Genomic DNA, 16948 nt, shown 5'->3' on the forward strand with positions numbered 1-16948 from the left:
GTGTGTGTGTATTTGTGTTTGTGTTGGAGAACACCCTTGATGCCATGAGAGGTTATTTACAAGTCTGCCTTAGCCTCCACTTTCTGCATGAAGAGGGCCTCAAGGTCAGCAGGGGTGAGAGATCATGGTTTTCTTAGATCTTTCTGGGCACGTGCACAGTCCTGGTTTATGCACATAGCCCTGCTCATTTACATGACTTTCTTGACTCTCAGGAATATTTTATGTTTTTCAAAGTCTTTATGGGCATCTCTTTTCCTGATTTTTCCTTTTAGGTTTTCTTGGTCAGCCTCTTTTTAGCCGCAGTTGCAATGCTGCCTCAGGCAGCCACAATGTTAAACAATTGGCATTGATTGTTTTTGACAAATGTCTTGTAGATAGGGCTGCTTGCACAGAGTGAGCTCTGAGTCATGTCACATAAAGACAAGCCCAAGAGTGGAACTTTTCAGTCAGCTCTCAGAAGGTCAAATAGTAACAAGTGTCTGCGGATGAAGCTTCTGTGGGAGCTCCAAGCACACATTGTTCCCTCCAGTAGCTACAAGATTGCTGTTTTTCACAGCTACCATGAAGCTTTTATCCTCATGGTTTCCATCTTGCAGCTTTCTTTAAGAGTTAGAGAGGGGCTAAAAAGTGAAATTGTCATTTATTGTTTTAGGAGAAAACAAGAAAAGGAGAGATTATGTCTCCTTAAAATGAGGACTTGTTCACAAAGAATTTTATTAAAAACAGAAATGTTAAGTGCCATCTGTCACTTCCACTCGCCACCCAAAACAATGGCGATTTCTCCACAGTGTTGGGCAAATGACTCTCCATGAATTTTAGAGGATACTTGTTCAGGCAGATACAACTCCTTTCATGTTGATTCAGACACAGAAATGGTTTAGATTCATTTTATTTCATAACAGCATTTAGGTTTGCTCTACAGTAGGTAAGTTAAATGTTTTAAACTGAGATTAACCGGCTATTCCTGAATTGGAAATTACAAAAGTAGCCTGAGTATGTCAGAGGGCCCCTGCAACTGGACTTTTATATTTGCCATGTAAATTTGGTTATGCCAACCTCTAGGTTCTAGGCTACAGAGCAAAATTTTCAGCCATCATCATCCTTGAATTTTCTGAAGCTCAGTGGAGAACAACTACAACAAAAAACACACAACAGAAGACAAGCAAGGGACAGCTGTGGTGGCTCACGCCTGTAATTCCGGCACTTTGGGAGGCTAAGGCGAGGGATCATTTGAGGCCAGGAGTTTGAGACCAGCCTGGGCAACATAGCAAGACCCTGTCTATAAAAAGTAAATAAATTACAAAAAAATAAATAAATGAATAATCTGTCTGTGCTGGCACATACCTGTAGTCCCAGCTACTTGGGACAGTGACATGGGAGGACTGCTTGAGCCCAAGAATCTGAGGCTGCAGTGAAGTATGTGACTGTGACACTGCACTCCAGCCTGGGCAACAGAGCCAGGTCCTGGCAGAAAAACCAAACAAATAAACAAACAAAACACCCCCCCCACCACCCACAAATACATATCAACCAAAAAGCCACAAGGACAGGAATGTGAATTTTTTAAAATTAAAGCTAGAATTACCAATAATTCCTTTTATTCTGGTGCTAATTTCATGGGACTTGGGAGTTAATTCAAAATAATATGATTCATTCTTTCATGTTTTCTCAATTCAATTTTTCATGTTTTCTCATATATATATATATTTATTTTCTTTATATTTAAATGTGAATGGTCTACTTAATTAAATAGAAGACAGTGTCACTGAGTGCCTGGTATCTTGGGTTGAATATGATATCTCAGCTTTAATCAGTGATTAAACTTTTCAGCTGGTCAAAGCCAAAAGAAACTATATCCATAATTTCAATATTCTTTCAGACATTTTTAAGCATGATGAAAATAAACTGATTGTTTTGCTTATTTTCCTCTGTCTATTCCTTTGGTGTTACTTGAAATCTTTTAAGATTAGAATGTCTGAGTATTAATAAAAAGTTTCCTTGATGGAGTTACCGCAAATAGTAATATGGTCGAAAATTGGCATTTTTGATAGAAAGAAGGAGTCACAAACAATCTCTTTGACTATCTAATCCAATCTGGGACCTAGGAAGCCAGTTATGTTTCATTGTTCTAGGAACCTTAGCAGATCTAAAGACCAAAGCAGGTTTTTAAAAAATTTACTGTTACACAGGGATTGGTCCCACTGAAGCTTGGAGTTTCTTTCTCATTCTTGGTGCAGCTTTGTAGAAAACTCACTACCTGATCAGACAAATATTTGCCTACGTATTAAGGTGACCAGCATTTTAGAAATATGTGTCTACTTGGTTTACATGGGAGTGTATCACCATCAGCGTTGATGGTAGTTTTGGTTATGTAGAAAACCACACATACGTGTCCTCCTCCCCAGCCTCTCCATAGAAACACGTGAATGTGGCGGCTGGTTTATGGAGTGGGGAATATCCATTAGTCTCTGGTGGCTTGAGCCAACATAAATGATTCCTTAGAGCAGTGAGATGGAAAACTAGAAATCTAACTAGCTATACACTAGACAAGGAATAGACCTCCTCCTATAATTAACGTGCAAGGGGGAAGCATTGCTCCATGTGAGGTCTGATGGCCTCTCTGCATCACTAGTTCATTGGGTGTGAATGATGTCTGCTTGTTTATCTGGAAATCTGGAAGTTTGCCTTTGTCTTATCTTTATACCTCATTGCCCCACCATCTCTTTTTCAAATCTCATTTAAAAGGTATTTAGATATTTTCTCCTTGCCCATCTTTCTTAATTTTACTCTGCCTCTTGATGGCCTTGTGATTCGATGTCTAACATTATTTTTTCCAGGGTGTCTGCCACTCTTCTTCTTCAACTCAAACCTTGCTATAAAACATCTGCAAATTTTGCTTATGAAGCTCAGCCTAGTGCATGGGAATGTAGTTGCCTAAAGTAGTCCAGGACAGTGAATTATTTCTAGAATATAAATTGGTCACTTATGAAATTGCATTAATTCAGTTACTAATAGGCTTACAAGCTAAACTATTAGCCAACTGTATCAATGCACTTAGAACTTAGGGAATATTTATAGAATAAAATACAGAAATGTTCTGAAATAAAATTATCATGTAAGAGAATGGTCCCTCTTTTTATAGTAAGAAGTATTTTAGCCAGAAGAGTATGTAAGTACTAAAGAGATCTAGGATTTTGAGGGATTTCTGGTTACCTAGAAAGGTGAAAAGGGGTTTAGAAAATTCTAAGATTTCCTGGCACAAAATTGGAGGGAGTATAACAGTACCTGTCAATATTTAAATCTCTTGTAAGGCCGAGTGTGGTGGCTCACACCTCTAATCCCAACACTTTGGGAGGCTGAGGTGGGTGGATCACCTGAGGTCAGGAGTTTGAGACCACCCTGGCTGACACAGTGAAACCCCAACTTTACTAAAAATACAAAAATTAGCTGGGTGTGGTGGTGTGCGCCTGTAGTCTCAGCTACTCGGAAGGCTGAAGCAGGAGAATTGCTTGAACCAGGGAGGCAGAGTACAGTGGAGATTGCACTTCTATACTCCAGCCTGTGTGACAGAGTGAGACTCCGTCTCAAAACAAAAAACAAAAAAACAAAACTCTTGTAGCTTCTGCATATTTCCTTTCCTTGTTAAAAAGGCTGAGGGACAGGTGTTCAGGAAGGGGACCATGACAGTCACACTTCCATTCTCTGTAGCCCAAGGGCATTTGGAAGTTGGCTGAGATAAACTTCAAGTCAGCTTTATCAAATGTGTGAATTCCACTGGATCTAGACTGAGGGCAGTCAATTAGTTTCAGTTGACCTATTGGAGATCCTTTTCCTTAGTGCTGCACTTCAGTCACAAAGTACAACAGAGACACTGGCAGGATCTACACCACCATCATTGACACCGTTGAGAGGTACACTTCTAAGTAGAATCTGATTTTGCCCAAGTCTCCAATTCCTAAGCATGAGCCACTTTTTTTTTTTTTTCAAAGAAAGTAATTTCTTGTGCCAGGCTTTTCTCACCAATAGTGGCCTAGCTAGACCTCTCAGATATGTGGTAGTTAATCTAGACCAAAAATTAGGGGAGCATGTCTTTTTCTGTTGTGAGTGGGCTGAGCATCTCAGTTTCTGGGCTACCTTCAAAGTTTGTGAATGCCAACACGTTTGTCTGTATTATTCTTGGCAATATTGGTCCTGGAGAGAGCATTTCTTGGATGGATGCTGCACTGCAGGAAATGAAGGTTTCTGGCCAAAGTGATACCATTCCAAGGAGCTCTGCCTTCCAGGGAGAGGCTTTCTGTGAAATGCACCATGCCACTGCTTTGAGATATGTCTATCAGCCTCTCAAGGAGACTGATTGTGATCAAGTGGCTAGAAGCAGAGCTTTAAGGGCAGATGACAGAGCACAACAGATTTTCCTCCACATCCACATCATTTGCAAAAATGTTTCAGAACTTAAGATCTGGAAGTTTGTCTATCAAAATTCCCCAGAGAAAGAAGGCACAGCTTTAAGTTAGGGTTGCTTCAAATTGTCTTTTCTTTGATGCTTAGATTTTCTTTAGATCTCCTTGGGGGAGAATTAAGACATGGGATTCAATTTGCTTATTCATGGTGAGGCTGAGGGGAAACTGTTTTGGAGAAGGTAGTAATTTGCAGTTTGTGTTTCTTTGTAGAAGAGCCCAAAGAAAAGGCTGACACTTCAAAATGGAAGAGAGTGATATATCCTGTGATATGCTGTCATGGCTTCCCAAATCTGTTGAGCTCCAAGATGTTATGAGGCCTCCCTAAGGGTTTCTGGAAGAAAGGTCTGCCAGGGCTGATACTGAATCTTTGCCTGATCCATTATCTGTAGATCTTACCCTCATCACTGTTTTCAGGGAAGGGATTTTAAGTCGTAACTCTCTACCTTCAGAATAACACAACAATTTGAGCTGGATATATTTGCTCTTTTACTCTTTTGGTCAACATTTACTGACGCCTATTGTGTGAAAATGGAAGTACATGAATTTTCTTCTGCCTCCGTGATAGTGTTTTGTGCTTTTAATAAGTCAGTTACCCATTGACACCTGGGTTTGCTTCAGAAAGGGGAAGGTCATTTTCCTCAAGCAATGGTGTAAAGGGGCTCATCCTTTAAAAGAATCTGGTTGCTGGGCCATAGCTGCTTTCTCATGCTGCTTCATCTGGGTGGTTTTTCTTATTCAGGATAAGCTTTCATGAGTTAAAACTATTTCCCAATGGTCTGCCTTGTCTCCTCAGAGTATCTTTCAGATGACTATGCCTGCATATGAAAGCTTTTGGTTGAGGCTGAATAAGCTCACTCTAAGACAGATGTTCAGTCTGTAGAAATGTAATAGAAAATCCATGCAGTGCCTCATCAGCTTCAGGTTGATGATGTGATTCCACTTCAGGTGCTTTGTCTTCAGTGTAAACTTTTTCATCTGTTACTTTGAAGATGGAATGATGGTTTCAAATTGGATTTAGGATGCTGATGGAAACCAGCACCTACTTCATTGCTCCTGGAGGTCTGCACACTTGTTATTCCTGTCAGCTTGAGAAAAGGCTACCTTTTACCTCCTTGAGCCCCTTTTTGGTGAAGATTTCCCTTCTAGTCACTGTTGATTCCTTTTCCTTAAGGTACACAGTGCTAAATCCTTTAGTTGTTGTGATAGGTCAGGGCTATTTCTGAACTTGTCTCTTCCTTTCTTTCCTTTCTTGCCCTCCTACCTTCCTTCTCGTGTTCTGAGGGGAATACCTCAGGTGTATTTGATCAGCATCTGCATTTTCTTTTCTTTTCTATTTTTTATTTTTTGCTGCCTCCTTCTTCTTCCTCCCCTTCCTTCCTTCCTTCCTTCCTTCCTTCCTTCCTTCCTTCCTTCCTTCCTTTCTTCCTTTCTTTCTTTCTTTCTTTCTTTCTTTCTTTCTTTCTTTCTTTCTTTCTTTTCTCTTTCCTTCATCTTTCTTTCTTTTTCTTTTTTTTAAGTAGCAACAGGGTCTTGCTATATTGCCCAGGCTGGTCTCGACCTACTGACCTCAAGCAATCCTCCCACCTTGGCCTTCCAAAATGCTGGGATTACAGATGTGAGCCACTGCATCTGGCCAGCATCTACGTTTTCAATGTGAGTCACCAGTATCCTTTTAAAATGCTCCTTTTAAAATGGATGTTTCCACATAGGTAGGTGCAAAACTGATTTGCAGCCAGTATGCGCAGGTATGTCCACACTAATGGTTAAAATATTGAAAAATGTCTAAATTGATCAGTAAATGGTCCCTTTCTTGAGACCCTGGGTACCCCCTCTGCTGCCTGGGCTAATTTGGCCTCTAATCCAAAGGCTTCCTTGGAACTCCCTACAAAGGGATCTCAGACCCTACTCCAGGGCAGTGACATCCGGAATCCATAATGGTTGGCCAGTGCCTAGTTATTAACTATTTGGAACATCACCATCACCCCTGGTTATGAGTCAGATTTTATTGGCAGAGCTTTCCAGTCCTTCATGCCTATACTTCTTCTGGGACTAAAATATTTGGTTGGAAGCTTGACTTCCAGGATTAGATGTCTACTGACTTCTGGAAATGAAGGTAAGCGTCATATTAGAAAATAAAATTTAAATCCATGTAAATCCCATAGTAACCCTAAAACAATTTCCCAGTCCTGGGCTAAAATCTTCATGATATGCTTGATGTGTTCCAATCCCCCTTTTCCCCCAAGACAGTATTTGGAGTCAACTCAGCTTTTGTAAGTTTTGGTAAATGAGTGATTGCATATTTAAGAATATATACCTCCAGGTCATTAAGGAAAAGTTCTAATCTTCTGGGGTGATTTTTTTTTTTTTGGTTGGGGGCGGGGAAGGCTTTTCAGTTATCACCTCTTTGTTTAGTGGTTTGGCAGGAGGAGATGGACTTAACCAGCTTCCAGGAATTAACATTTGTCTTTTCAAGTTAAAAAATTTGTCCTCTGTTTGGTATTTTAAAAATGTGTTTCAACTTGTACTGTACATCGGAGCTCTGGAGTGAAATTTTTAGAACTCTGGAAACAAATGGAATGAACTCGCTTTTGTGTGTCAATATGTGGTTTTATGGACAGGAATGGATGGGGGCATGCCCGTGGAAGGTCCATTCGTTTCTCTCATGTTTGAAAGCTTCACTCTGAAATGCCTTTAACGGAGATGATTGTGTAATATAGAGGTGGTTGTTCACTGTACCAGCACTGATGTGCTGCATTTAGACCAAATGACTAACTTTGCAAATAGACTATTTATGTTGAGTAGGAGAAAAGCTTCTCCACCAAAGTGCATTTTTAATGATCTACTTTAAGAGTAAGTGGGTTTAGAAGTAGCTGCCCAGGAATCTGATTGGCTGGCACCAATGCCACTTCCCATAATTACCCAATAAACCATAAGGGCTTTGTTGGCACATTTGTTCAAGTCTGTCGTGTCTGACCAGCTGCCACCTTGCATTCTAAGTCCACTTCTAATATCCTCTTTAAAACCTTTGTGGAGAAATTTGGTGCCTACACACCTTTGAAAAATCTTAGTGGAGAAGTTTGGTATTGATGCACTACAAATTTCATAATGAAACGCTGTGCTATTTTTTTGTAAGTTGGTTATGTTTTCCCTGAATAGCTAAAATTATAAAAATCATGATCTGGAGTAAGCTATATCAAGTTTTGAAAAAATGCTTCACTTCTTAGTACATTTAGGATTTTCACTGAAAATATAGATGTTATCTAACCTAAAAGATTCAAATCACAAATTATATCTTAAAACTAATGCTTGAAACATGTGGAAACAATACACTAAAAAAAAATTAAATAGATAAAAAAAAGGTAAATTGTGTCCGGGAGGTAGGAGGTAACTTGTTCAGTTTCTATGGTTAAAAAAAACCATATAACCATACAACTGATTTTGTAAAACCATATAACCAATTTCATAATGTAAAAAATTAGAAAAGTATACACTAAGTACAATCACAGTGTTCTTTAATTTCTATATGAAGCATTTCAATTGTATTATAGACCAAGGATATTAAAATGGTTCTTACCTCATTTTGTGAGAAGGAAGAGGAAACTTGAAACTACAGTAAATATAGTGCATTCAGGGAAAAAGCATTTCATTATACAGGAGTACAGAGATTTTGGATCTTTCATTCATATCTTAAGATCTTTCTATTAAGATCTTAGGTGCATTTTTTATTGACTGGAGGGTGAGTAAACAACATTGTCTGTGGGCTCTGCCACTTGTTGCTGACATCTACAGTAACCTATTTTCCCAGAATACAGTGGCACTGTCTACATTATCATGTAATTAAGTGTAACATAGGAACGGTGACATACTGAATAAAGAATGTTGCTATACACTGAAAAGCTAAAAGAAATCAGCTCTTACAATGGCTGTGCAGGCCTTCCAGAAAGGAATAGCTTCACTTTCAAGAAAGTATCACAGAGTGAATCTTTGTACCAGTGTAAAATATTTCTACAGCAGAATATTGACTCTATGGGGAGGTAAATATTGGCAATGAGCTAAAATGAGATAGAAGACATTAAATGCACTTGACAGCAATTGGCTGAAGAAAATTCAGGAGATGCGATAGCAACAGAGCACAACAAAATAACACAATTAAGGACACATTAGCCGTATGCCTCTATTATATTGAGAACACAGCAATCTAAATGACCAGGTGACGACCTTCAACCTAAACTGGAAGGTGTCTGACAAAGTCCATGTTGGTTTGGAAACTAAAGGTGGAAAATGAGATTAAATATTAGAGGGCATGGGATGGTAGTGATCTGCAACTTGGCGCTGATGTGAGGATTTGATAAGTTAAAGCTCACTGGGATGCAATGGTGGAAAAGATGGTCTGGGTATATCATATGGATCTTTTGTCATCTGTACTTTATGTCAGCAAATATTTATTTATTTATTTTTTTGAGATGGAGTCTCACTCTGTCGCCAGGCTGGAGTGCGGTGGTGCGATCTCAGCTCACTGCAACCTCCACCTCCCAGGTTCAAGCGATTCTCCTGCCTCCGCCTCCCGAGTAGCTGGAACTATAGGCATGTGCCACCACACCCACCTAATTTTTGTATTTTTTAGTAGAGATGGGATTTCATCATGTTGGCCAGAAGGGTCTCGATCTCTTGACCTCGTGACCCTCCTGCCTTGGCCTCCCAAAGTGCTAGAATTACAGGCGTGAGCCACCGCACCCGGCTTGCCAGCAAATATTTATATGTGGTACATGTTAATACACCAGAATAAGAGAACCTTTTAATTAAAGGGTGAAAACTCTTTCATAGCCACTGCATCTGATGCATACTACAACTCTAGTCAAATGGCTCTGTAATTGTTGATTCTAGATCTGTCTTCTGTCCAGCCTCCGATCTTCTATTAGGCAGGCACTGTGTCCTCAGAATCCTGCCTAGTGCCAAGTATACTGTCATCCCTGAATCAATGGGTCTCACAGTGATTTTACATTTGAGACTGGGTGTCTGAAAAGGCAGATGGGCTGGTTCTTTAGGAGCCTTCTCCACACCTCACATATATTTCATTTCTTTTTCATGGGCTTGTCTTAGGTAGGGCTTGGTCACAAAACTGTGTGACTTTCTCTTATACCCACCAGATTCACATTTGTTCTAAGGTTGTTGCCAAACTGTCCATGCAGCTAAAGTAAATATATGGTGAAGAAGGAAAAGAAGGAAGAAAGGATAAATGAAGGCATTTAATTTTAAGAACTAAAATCCCAACAAATATTCTATTAGTAGCGGTAGGGTGAATAATTTAATTATTAATCTACTTGTAAATGTTTATAGAATTATATATTAGATAAGTCCTGTAGAAAAATTTAAGACCACCTTTCTTTTCTGACTGTTTGGATTGTCATGGAGGACGGGAGGCAGGACTAGATTGCAACTCTAGACAGAGCAGCTTGCGGGGCTCGCATTGTGAATTTTAGCTCCAGATTGACTGCAAGAACAAATCAGCAATCCGAGGGGACCCACAAACCCTCTGAAGGAAGCAGACTACTCCCGCAGGACCCGGGAGACTCCCCCTCCCCCGCAAAACTGTGAGTGCCCCAACTTTGGAAGCGGGGAAGGGAGACCCTCCTCTCCTGAACACACACTCCCACTGGAGAAGCTGAAGGTCTGTTAGCGGGAGAAGTTTGCAACTTTACCTGGAGCTGAGTCAATTTGGAGAGTGGAGAGAAATACAGGGGTAGAGGAAGTAGCAGAAAGGTCCTGGGAGCTCACTGGCTCCCTAAGCAGCCCATTCCTGCCTGGCACCACAGGGATCCAACAGGAGAGGAGCAGGGGGTAAAACTCCACAGGGAGAAGGAAATCTCTAGCTGAACTCTAACAATTTGAACGGGGTGAGAAGCCTCCTGGCTAGAACTCGGGGGAGAGTGCACATCTGGTGTGCAGACTCCACAGGCTGGGGAGGAACCAAGCCCTTTCTTTCGCAGCTGGGAGAAGGGTGGCCTGGGGAAGGTTTTCAAGCCTGTATGGCTCTCCACTCTCTGCCCTCCAACTGGAAAGGGACTGGGGGCAGCACGTTGGGAGTGAGACCAGCCCTTTGGTTTGTGTGGGAGCTGGATGAGGCCTGTGACTGCTGGCTTTCTCCTACTTCCCTGCCAACCTGCATGACTCAGCAGAGGCAGTCATAATTCTCTTAGGTACACAACTCCAGTGACCTGTGAATCTCACCCCCATCCCCCACAGCAGCTCCAGCAAGACCTGCCCAAGTAGAGTCTGAGTTCAGACATGCCTAGCCCTGCCCCCACCTGATGGTCTTTCCCTACCCACTCTGGTAGCAGAAGAAAAAGAGCATATAACCTTGGGAATTTTAGGGCACTGCCCACCACTGGTTTCTCCTCATACTACCACAGCTGATGCTCTCTAGAAAGTTCCATCTTCTGGCAGGAGGCCAACCAGCACAAAAATAGAGCATTAAACCACCAAAGCTAAGAAACCTCACGGCATCCATTGCATGCGGGCCCCCCTCCACTGGAACAGGCACTGGCATCGCAGCTGGGAGGAGGGCATCCATGGTTGAGAGACCAATAGACAGTTCACATCATAGGACTCTGTGCAGACAACCCCCAGTACCAGCCTGGAGCTCGGTAGACTTGCTGGGTGGCTAGACTCAGAAGAGAGACAACAATCACTGCAGTTAGGCTCACAGGAAGCCACATCCATAGGACAAGGGAGAGTGTACTACATCAAGGGAACACCTCGTGAGAAAAAAGAATCTGAACAACAGCCTTTAGCCCTAGACCTTCCCTCTGACAGAGCCTACCCAAACGAGAAGGAACCAGAAAACCAATTGCGGTAATATGACAAAACAAGGCTCTTCAACACCCCCCAAAAATCACACTAGTTCACCAGCGATGGATCCAAACCAAGAAGAAATCCCCGATTTACCTGAAAAAAAAAAAAAAAAAAAAAAAAAAAAAAAAAATTCAGGAGGTTAGCTATTAAGCTAATCAGGGAGAGACCAGAGAAAGGTAAAGCCCAATGCAAGGAAATCCAAAAAATGATACAAGAAGTGAAGGGAGAAATATTGAAGGAAATAGATAACTTAAAGATAAAACAATAAAAAATTCAGGAAACTTTGGACACACTTTTAGCAATATGAAATGCTCTGGGATGTCTTAGCAATAGAATTGAACAAGTAGCAGAAAGAAATTCAGAGCTCAAAGACAAAGTCTTTGAATTAACCCAATCCAACAAAGACAAAGAAAAAAGAATAAGACAATATAAACAGGGGCTAGGTGCAGTGGCTCACACCTGTAATCCCAGCACTTCGGGAGACTGAGGCGGACAGATCACGAGGCCAGGAGTTTGAGACCCACCTGGCCAATATGGTGAAATCCCATCTTTACTAAAAATACAAAAATTAGCTAGGCATGGGGGCACGCACCTGTAGTCCCAGGTACTTGGGAGACTGAGGCAGAAGAATTGCTTGAACCTGGGAGGTGGAGGTTGCAGTGAGCCGAGATCATGTCACCGCACTCCAGCCTGGGTGACAGAGCAAGAGCATCTCAAAAAAAAAAAAGAAAGAAAAAAAGAAAAAAACCCAGAAAATATAAACAAAGTCTCCAAGAAGTCTGAGATTATGTTAAATGACCAAACCTAAGAATAATTGGTGTTCTTGAGGAAGAAGAGAATTCTGAAAGCTTAGAAAACTTATTTGGGGGAACAATTGAGGAACATTTCCCTGGCCTTGCTAGAGACCTAGACATCCAAATACAAGAAGCACAAAGAACAACTGGGAAATTCATCAGAAAAAGATCTTCATGTAAGCACATTTCATCAGGTTATCCAAAATTAAGATGAAGAAAATAATCTTAAGAGCTGTAAGACACAAGCACCAGGTAACCTCTAAAGGAAAATCTATCAGATTAAGAGCAGATTTCTTGGCAGAAACCCTATAAGCTAGAAGGGATTGGGGCCCTATCTTCAGCCTCCTCAAACAAAACAATTATCAGTCAAGAATTTTGTATCCAGTGAAACTAAGCATCATATATGAAGGAAAGATACAGTCTTTTTCAGACAAACAAATGCTGAGAGAATTCTCCATTACCAAGCCACCACTACAGGAACTGCTAAAAGGAGCCCTAAATCTTGAAAAAAATCCTGGAAACACATCAAAACAGAATCTCTCTAAAGCATAAATTACACAGGACCTATAAAACAAAAATACAAGTTAAAAAGCAAAAACAAAAAACAAAAAAACCAAAGTACACAGGCAACAAAGAGCATGATGAATGCAAAGATACCTCACATTTTAATACTAATATTGAATGTAAATGGCCTAAATGCTCCACTGGATAAGAACTCACCAACCAACTATCTGCTGCCTTCAGGAGACTCACCTCACTTAAGGTAACATAAACTTAGCTTAAGGTGACATACACTAGCTTAAGGACTCACATAAACTTAAAGTAAAGGGGTGGAAAAAGGCATTTCATGCAAATGGACATCAAAAGCAAGCAGGGGTAGCTATTCTTATATCAGGCAAAACAAACTTCAAAGCAACCATGGTTAAAAGAGACAAAGAGGAACATTATATAATGGTAAAAGACCTTATCCAATAGGAAAATATTATAATCCTAAACATATGTGCACCTAATGCTGGAGATCCCAAATTTATAAAACAATTACTAATAGACCTAAGAAATGAGATAGGCAGCAACACAATAATAGTGGAGGACTTCAATACTCCACTGACAGCACTGGACAGGTCATCAAGACAGAAAGTCAACAAAGAAACAATGTATCTAAACTATACCTTGGAACAAATGGACTTAACAAATATATACAGAACATTTCATTCAACAACTGCAGAATACACATTCTATTCAATAGCACATGGAACTTTCTCCAAGAAAGACCATATGATAGGCCATAAAGCGAGCCTCAATAAATTTAAGAAAATTGAAATTGTATCAAGCACTTGCTCAGACCACAGTGGAATAAAATTGGAAATCAACTCCAAAAGGAACCCTCAAAGCAATTCAAATACATGGAAATTAAATAACCTGCCACTGAATAAGCGTTGGGTCAAAAACAAAATGAAGATGGAAATTAAAAAATTATTCAAACTGAACTACAATAATGACACAACCTATCAAAACCTCTGGAATACAACAAAGGTGGTGCTAAGAGGAAAGTTCATAGCCCTAAACACCTACATTAAAAAGACTGAAAAAGCACAAACAGGCAATCTAAGGTCACACCTTAAGGAACTAGAGAAACAAGAAGAAACCAAATCCAAACTCAGCCAAAGAAAAGAAATAACGAAGATCAGAGCAGAATGAAATTGAAACAAAAATAATATAAAAGATAAATGAAACAAAGAGCTGTTCTTTGAAAAGATAAATCAAATTGATAGACCATTGGCAAGGTTAACCAAGAAAAGAAGAGAGAAAATCCAAATAACCTCACTAAGAAACAAAACAGGAGGTATTACAACTGACACCACTGAAATACAAAAGATCACTCAAGGCTACTATGAGCACCTCTGTGTACATAAACTGGATAACCTAGAAGAGATAGATAAATTCCTAGAAAAATATAACCCTCCTAGCTTCAATTAAGAAAAATTAGATACCCTGAACAGACCAATAACAAGCAGTGAGATTGGAATGGTAATTTAAAAATTACTGACAAAATTAAGTCCAGGACCAGACAGATTCACAGGAGAATTCTACCAGACAGTCAAAGAAGAATTGGTACCAATCCTTTTGACACTGTTCCACAAGATAGAGAAAGAAAGAACCCTCCCTAATTCATTCTATGAAGCCAGTATCACCCTAATACCAAAACCAGGAAAGGATGTAACCAAAAAAGAAAACTATCTTTGATGAACATAGATGCTAAAATTCTTAACAAAAGCTAACTGAATCCAACAACGTATCAAAAAGAATCCACCATGATCAAGTGGGTTTCATACCAGGGATGCACGCATGGTTTAACATACACAAGTCAATAAACATGATACACCACATAAGCAGAATTAAAACAAAAATAATGGCTGGGTGCAGTGGCTCATGCCTGTAAATCCCAGCACTTTGGGAAGCTGAGGAGGGTGGATCACTTAAGGTCAGGAGTTCAAGACCAGCTTGACCAAAAGATGAAACCCCATTTACTAAAGATACAAAAATTAGCCGGGCATGGTGGCAGGTGACCATAGTCCCAGCTCCCCGGAAGCTGAGACAGGAGAATTGCTTGAGCCCAGGAGGCAGAGTTTGCAGGTAGCTGAGATCACGCCATTGCACTCCAGCCTGGATGACAGAGCAAGACTCTGTCTCAAAAAAAAAAAAAAAAAAAAAATTACATGATCATTTCAATAGATGCAGAAAAAGCATTTGACAAAATCCAGCATACCTTTATGATTAAAATGCTCAGAAAAATTGGCACACAAGGGACATACTTTAATGTAATAAAAGCCATCTATGACAAACCCACAGCCAACATAATATTGAATTAGGAAAAGCTGAAAGCATTCCCTCTGAGACCGGGAACAAGACAAGGATGTCCACTCTCACCACTCCTCTTTAACGTAGTACTAGAAGTCCAGAGCAGTCAGACAAGAGAAAGAAATAAAGGGCATCCAAATCGGTAAAGAGGAGGTCAAACTGTCACTGTTTGCTGACAATATGATCGTTTACCTTGAAAACCCTAAGGACTCCTCCAGAAAGCTCCTAGAATTGATAAAAGAATTCAGCAAAGTTTCTGGATAAAAGATTAATGTACACAAATCAGTCGCTCTTCTATACACCAACAGCGACCAAGAGGAGAATGAAATCAAGAACTCAATCCCTTTTACNAGAAAAGCATTTGACAAAATCCAGCATACCTTTATGATTAAAATGCTCAGAAAATTGGCACACAAGGGACATACTTTAATGTAATAAAAGCCATCTATGACAAACCCACAGCCAACATAATATTGAATTAGGAAAAGCTGAAAGCATTCCCTCTGAGACCGGGAACAAGACAAGGATGTCCACTCTCACCACTCCTCTTTAACGTAGTACTAGAAGTCCAGAGCAGTCAGACAAGAGAAAGAAATAAAGGGCATCCAAATCGGTAAAGAGGAGGTCAAACTGTCACTGTTTGCTGACAATATGATCGTTTACCTTGAAAACCCTAAGGACTCCTCCAGAAAGCTCCTAGAATTGATAAAAGAATTCAGCAAAGTTTCTGGATAAAAGATTAATGTACACAAATCAGTCGCTCTTCTATACACCAACAGCGACCAAGAGGAGAATGAAATCAAGAACTCAATCCCTTTTACAATAGCTGCAAAAAATGAAAACAAAAACAAAAACAAAACAAAACTTAGGAATATACCTAACCAAGGAGTTAAAAGACCTCTACAAGGAAAACTACAAAACACTGCTGAAAGAAATCATAGATGACACAAACAAATGGAAACACATCCCATGCTCATGGATGGGTAGAATCAATATTGTGAAAATGACCATACTGCCAAAAGCATTCTACAAATTCAATTCAATTCCTATCAAAATACCACCATCATTCTTCACAGTATTAAAAAAAAATTCTAAAATTCATGTGGAACCAAGAAAGAATCTGCATAACCAAAGCAAGACTAAGCAAAAAGAACAAATCTGGAGGCATCATGCTACCTAATTTCAAACTATACTCTAAGGCCGTAGTCACCAAAACAGCATGGTGCTGGTACAAAAGTAGGCATATAGACCAATGGAATGGAATAGAGAACCCAGAAATAAACCCAAATGCTCACAGCCAACTGATCTTCGACAAAGTAAACAAATATATAAAGCGGGGGAAAGGATACCCTTTTCAACAAAAGGTGCTGGGATAATTGGCTAGCCATGTGTAGGAGAATGAAACTGGATCCTCATTCCTCACCTTGTACAAAAATCAACAAAGACCTGAAACTATAAAAATTCTAGAAGATAATATTGGAAAATTTTCTAGACATTGGCTTAGGCAAGGATTTCATGACCAGAAAACCAAAAGCAAACGCAGTAAAAACAAGGATAAATAGTTCTGACCTAATTAAACTAAATAGCTTTTGCATGGCAAAAGGAACAGTCAGCAGAGTAAATTGACAACCCACAGAGTGGGAGAAAATCTTCACATTCTATACATCTGAAAAGGACTAACAGCCAGAATCTACAATGAATTCAAACAAATCAGTAAGAAAAAAAACAAACAATCCCATCAAAAAGTTAGCTAAGGACATGAATAGACAATTCAAAAGAAGATATACAAATGGCCAACAAACATGTGAAAAAATGCTCAACATCACTAATGATCAGGGAAATGCAAATCAAAACCACAGTATGATACCACCTTACTCCTGCAAGAATGGACATGATCAAAAGATCAAAAAATGGTAGATTTTGGTGTGGATGTAGTGAACAGGGAACACTTCTACACTGCTGGTGGGAATGTAAACTAGTACA

This window comes from Rhinopithecus bieti, unplaced genomic scaffold (assembly GCF_001698545.2).
Source record: "Rhinopithecus bieti isolate Rb0 unplaced genomic scaffold, ASM169854v2 scaffold_5022, whole genome shotgun sequence".
Taxonomy (NCBI): Eukaryota; Metazoa; Chordata; class Mammalia; order Primates; family Cercopithecidae; genus Rhinopithecus; species Rhinopithecus bieti.